The sequence below is a fragment of the Pituophis catenifer genome, unplaced genomic scaffold (assembly GCF_029215685.1).
Source record: "Pituophis catenifer annectens isolate HBS135680 unplaced genomic scaffold, rPitCat1.0.hap2 SCAF_2, whole genome shotgun sequence".
Taxonomy (NCBI): Eukaryota; Metazoa; Chordata; class Lepidosauria; order Squamata; family Colubridae; genus Pituophis; species Pituophis catenifer.
In genome coordinates this window covers 183079516-183085515 of record NW_027256882.1, presented here as the reverse complement: position 1 = coordinate 183085515, position 6000 = coordinate 183079516, and the positions used below count along the sequence as shown (strand labels likewise).

The 6000-nt window shown below is 43.6% G+C and overlaps 1 protein-coding gene across 2 annotated transcripts in view; it reads left to right on the top strand.

Moving 5' to 3' along the window:
* Nucleotides 1-447: 447 nt before the first annotated feature.
* Nucleotides 448-6000, top strand: part of PGLYRP2 (peptidoglycan recognition protein 2) — a 31749-nt gene continuing 26196 nt past the window's right edge. The window contains exon 1 of one of the 2 annotated variants that reach the window (XM_070935279.1): nt 448-495. The gene's annotated coding sequence lies outside the window, so the exon portion shown is untranslated. Of the gene's footprint in view, nt 496-5308; nt 5336-6000 lie in introns of those variants that run through there. The other variant, XM_070935280.1, reaches the window with a different exon arrangement.

The following is a 6000-nucleotide window of genomic DNA, read 5'->3' as shown; positions in this document are numbered from 1 at the left end:
TTGTTAAGTGAGTTTCACCACATTTTACTCAATCCATGATCTCTCCTGGCTCTAACAGTCATGTGCAGGCTAGGGAAGTAAATCTGAAGGCGTGTATAATGTTCTAAATGTACAGAAGTTATAATTAAATGTGTGGCAGAAAGTGGACTCTGGGTGTGTTTTTCCAAATGTAATAAGTGAGATTGAATGTGTATAGTTTTAGAAGAGATGTGTGCACATACACATACAGTATATATAGTAAATAATGTATATTTTTGTGTGCCTATACACACTCTATACTATGTAATATGTATGTACACATATGGCATATGTTGTTAGAAACTGGATCTAGCCCAATAACTCAAAGACATAGCCCAATTCTTTTCAGTAGTTTTATTGTTGGTCTGTTGGTACTGGAGGTCACTGACCTTGTACCTTTCTCTTTCAGGTATACATCTGGAATCAACAGTGGAACATGTGGTTGGCCCTTTTGTACCCAGGAGGAGGGGTCAAGAGGTAAGGAGTGGTTACAGGGATTATGGGATATGTGGTTAGTTAACCCTTGAAGGACCGGGTGGTCAGGGAGAAGTAATAGTTAGGCATTTATCATGACATATGTACATAGGATTAAATAGTATATTTTGGATGTTCAGTAGTAGTAAATAAATAGACAGGGAAATTGTATCTCGTTGAGGCCTTTGAGGTAAGGAGAGGCCAGGCACGCTAACCATAATCTTTGACATGAGTGACGTCAAGTTGGCCACGCCCACCAAGTCACATGATCACCCAGCTACACCCACCCAGTCACATGACCACCAAGCCACACCACACAGTCACGTGGCCACCAAGCCACGCCCACCAAACAAGCCACACCCACAGAACCAGTAGTAAAAAAATTTGGAACCCACCACTGCCTGCATCCTACCTTGTGGGGCAGCAAGCAGCCACAGAACTGTGTAGCTGTGGATTGGCTTGCCATGCTCTGGGAAGCCACACTAGTTCAGCCCAGTCCCAGCCACAGTTGCCCTTGCCACCCTGCACTTTGAGACCCCTTTTGCCATGAGCTCCACTGCCTCAAGTCATCTTTGCTGTTTCCTTCCTCCGAATGCTGATCAAGGCATGCCTAGCCAGAGGAGAATAAAGTATTTGGAGGGGGGGAAAGCCAAAAGCAGTTCCTGGGCAATGTGTGCCAAGAGGCATTTTGGTGTGTTGCCACTCAGGGACTCTTTCAAATTCCCACCCTATCCTACCCCACCCCCACCCCACAGCCAAGGCCCTGCCTAGCCTAGCTTAGCCCAGCCAAACATGCCTTATTAGCAGCAAGAGCAAGAAAATGGTGAAGGTGAACTGGAGCAGTGGAGCACAGGGCAGCAGGGGTCTCAGAGTTCAGGTTTGGTTGGGACGACTGCATCATCCCCAGGTGTAGCTAGCAGCCTCAGATTCTGGGGCTGCTTGCCACCCCACAAGGCAGGTTGCAGGGCATCCAAAAGACATAGATGGATAAATAGGCAGTTGGAGTGGGTTGGAGTGTGTCACTGAGGTTCAGGGATGGAAGGGACCAAGCCCAGAATTGAGGTGGGTAATTGCTTAATGACTCACAATGGGAATTGTCATCATAAGATGTTGTGGTCATATTATGTCCCAACTTATGTTGGCAAACCCAAATCAAATTTTGTGTGTCTGACAATATCTGGAGTCAGTGTAATGTGGGCATCCCTGCATGAGAGAACGGAGCAACCAAAAACAGATTAGTGTATATGCGGTCAGGCCTGGTTCCCGAGGTTTCCCTCCCTGGCCTTAAGGGGATTTTCCATATGGAACCTGTTGATCAGTCTTTCTGCTTGTACGTCCTGAGTTGACTCCTCACCCATGAGGTCTTGGACACAGGGTACCTTTTCTATCAAACTAGACTTTCCGGCCGCTGCTGCTTCGCTCTTCCAGGGCCCCTCTGCAAGTCCGTCACAACACCCAGCACCCGACACCCAGCAGTGCACCCCATGCAACCCTCTTCACCCTCCTTGCTTCTGGCAACTCCAAAACAGTGCGCAGAGACCTAGTTGCAATGTCTCCATCTCGGAACCGTGAAACTTTATCTAAATGAGCAGTAACAGATTAAATAGGAAAAGACCTTGTAGGTCATCTAGTCCAACCTCCCATCCAAGCGAGAGTCCCTCCCTCCCCACCTCTCTCTCACCATGTGGTGGTTTTGCAATCATTTTTCTTCCAATTCAAGGAACATTGCAGTTGTTAAACATGAAAAGGGTATAATTTTTTGAAAGGACAGCAAAAAAGAAGAAGAGTGACAGATATAACAAATTTTGTACAAAAATACAACATTACCCTCCCACACAAATGCTTTTTTCCCAAGTCAAATAGTGGGGTAACAGATTTTATAGACCTTGGGACAATATCAAAATAAAAGAGAAAATACTATTTTATACCAGTAGAGCTATGGAAAATGCAAGCTGGTCTCATTCATTGATTGGGAATGAAATAAATATAAAATCACAGAAACAACGGGTGACATTACTATTGACAAGATCTGATTATGCCTTAATATAAGGATTCCTGTCTTGGACAGGGGATTGCACTAGATGGAAGATCTCTGAGGTTTCTTCTAGCCTCTAATTCTATGGTTCTTGTTTAAATGCCAGTAGAAACAGAGTATCATGCACTTTTCTGTTCTCCTATGTTGTTATTTATGTATTGAGGCAGCAGATGGCAGCATTTGTCTGGGTTTGCAAACTATGCAGCATCAGGTAAAATCATATTGGGACTGGAGACACTAGGGAATTCTTGGGTGATGGGCTCAGTGGAGAAGCTGAAAGATCATACCAGGAGGTAGTGGTGGCAATATTCCTTCCTAATATTGGCCAGAAAACTGCATGGAATCCTAGTTGTCAGCAGGGGAGGGGTCAAAAGCTGCAAAGGGCAGATTTTGACTCTGTTGGAAGGGGATAGAGGAGTCTATAGGTGCCATGTCTCTCAAATATAAGTTGTTGTTCAATAAATAAAAACATCAGTGGTGAAATCCAAATTTTTTTACCACCAGTTCTGTGGGTGTGGCTTGGTGGGCATGGTGTGGCTTGGTGGGCATGGCTTGGTGGGCATGGCAGGGGAAGGATACTGCAAAATCTCCATTCCCTCCCCACTCTGGGGCCAGCCAGAGGTCATATTTGCCGGTTCCCCAAACTACTCAAAATTTCCGCTACCGGTTTTCCAGAACCTGTCAGAACCTGCTGGATTTCACCCCTGCAATACATACAATAATAGCAAATAGACTTATATAGTGCTTCACAGTGCTTTACAGCCCTCTCTAATCAGTTTATAGTGTCAGTATATTGCCCCCAACAATTTGGGTCCTCATTTTACTGACCCCGGAAGGATGGAAAGCTGAGTCAACCTTGAGCAACTCAGAATTTAACTCCCGGAGTGAGCAGTAAGGTAGCCTACAAAACTGCATTCTAACCAGGGGTGAAATCTAGCAGGTTCTGACAAGTTCTGGAGAACCAGTAGCAGAAATTTTGAGTAGTTCGGAGAACTGGCAAATACCACCTCTGGCTGGCAGGGTGGGAATGGAGATTTTGCAATATCCTTCCCCCAAAAGTGGGGTGGGAATGAGGATTTTGCAGTATCCTTCCCCTGTCACGCCCACCAAGCCACGCCCACCAAGCCATACCACGCCCACCAAGCCACGCCCACAGAACTGGTAGTAAAAAGATTTGGATTTCACCACTGATTCTAACCACTGCGCCAGTATAGCTCTTATTCAAAATTATTTCAAAAAATAACTGAGAAAGTTATATCTAGTAGATTTGGAGAGTAACCTTTGTTTTCACTTGATTAGTGTACTTTAAAATCTCTGGTTTCCACTTTTCCCTATTTCATGGCAGATATTAATACCTGATATTCAAATAATATTGAATACATGTTATGTTTGTCCTTATTGAGTCTGTGAGTACTGATTTAAATATAATTATCAGTTTGTGGTTTCAGTCAGTAAGTGTACTTACATGTGCAAAATTGCCATTAGAACATATATACTAGTTTTAAATTACTATACTGTATGTGGGCATATTATATATCAGTTCAGATAGTAAGCAGGAAAGGAGTGGTGCTGATCCTTTACTCAGGAAAGAGATGGGGGAGAAGAAGTGCTTCTTCTGGGGATGTCATTAGTTTCCTGGAACTCAGAGTATCACCACCACCACTACCACCACCACCACCACCATCAGCAGCAGCATCAGCAGCATGGTCCTTGATTATGATTGCAAAGGTCCTATACTCAGGGCCTTCAACCAGTTGTTTGCTTCTGAAGGAACCTTTTTGGTTAGCTGTGCCCTGCTAAAATTGACAAGGAAGCTGAAAGTCCTACACCCAGATTCTGTCTCTAGGAGCCTAAAATGAACCTTGTAATCTAATTTTCATTTGGCAAACAGCAGTTCTTCTCAAGCCTTAGTGCAGAACAGATAATTAATCTTTAATAAACTTAATTTAGCAAAGGCTGAAAGTCCCTCACATCAATTCCTTCCATTTAATTCATTTCCAAAGACTCTTTAACTCCACTTCTGACAGTCTCCACCCACCTATCAATTGTCATCACTGCCACTTGATTTTGCTGCTCTATTTACACTGGAAGACTGATGTAGGGATGGGGGGGGAAACCCTTCTGCATAAGAATTGGAGATTTTGGAGGCCAGGTGGGGAGATGCTACAGCTGGAATTGTACTTTTAAAAGTTCAGTTGTCCAGCAAAGGCATCCATGGTCCAGATAATGTTTAACTTCCTTAAATTAACAGTCACTGGACCATCTGTTAGTAAAACCTTGCTTTATGCTGGGGAAATTCCTACTGCCTTTAACCAACATTGAAAATAAAGTTTGTGACTTAGTTGGGTTTCAGGAACAAGGAATCAGGAGAAAAAGAAAGATGTTCCTCACAAAACACAGAAATATTTATGAGCTAGTGAAGAAGGAAGGCAGGTAATGTCTTGACCTGCATTAAAATATTGGAGTGGATGGGGTACTTTTTAGCATCAAACACAGCATCAAAAAGAACCCTTCTCTATTCTGATTTCAAATGTGGCTTTGGGGGAGTCTAGCAAACCAAGCCTCCACTGCACTCTATAGGCCTGACACACCCATCTCAATTCCAGATGGGCCAGCAAGTTCCTGCATAGCTGTTCCTGGTGCCCTCATTGTGACTCCTAGCAGAACTGTGCCAGATCCCTGTGTTGAGCACTCAAGGAATCTCCCTTCAAAGGTCAACCAAGTCAGAGAGCAGGGCTGAGTTCCTCTGGGCGGCTCCTGTTGATTGATACTGAGCCAACCAGCCTGGCGAGAGTGCAGAAACAACAGGTACAGCATCTGTACTGAAAAGGGGGAAGTTGCTTGTGTAATTCAGGGGATTATATAAGATCTGTGGAAGCCCAAGCAAACACCAGTGAATCCGCTGCTTTCAGAAGGAAGGTGAGTGCTCATTTTTCTATAGGAACATCTGGGGTGGGCATCCAGAAAGAGCGCTAACCACCAGATTGCTGTTCTCAATCTAAGTCTTTCATTACAGTCCCAAAGAATTTCTAATCTTTGTGTTTCTGATTCTATATCTTTGCCACATTTAACTGAGACTGTGGGAACACTACTTGATATCCAATGCAGGATGTAACATAATGATATCTTATGCAGCTTTTCTCTGTTGCTTACAGGTAATCCTTGAGTTACAACCATAATGAAACCTGCCTATTATAGTCTCAAATCATAATGGTAGTAAAATGGGTTGGTCATGTGATTGACCCAATTTTATGATGGTTTTAGGGCAGTCGTTAGGCAAATGTAGTTTGTAAAACAAACCCAATGGTCATTAAGCAAACCAATGGTTTTCTTATGGATGCAGTTTTGCTGAAAACTAGAAATAACTGCTGATTTTTGACAAAACTTGTAAAATCCAGTCAAGTGACCTTGAGGTCACTTGAAGGCAAACAGTCATAAATGTGGCTGTCCAAAGCGTGGTCACATGACTGCTG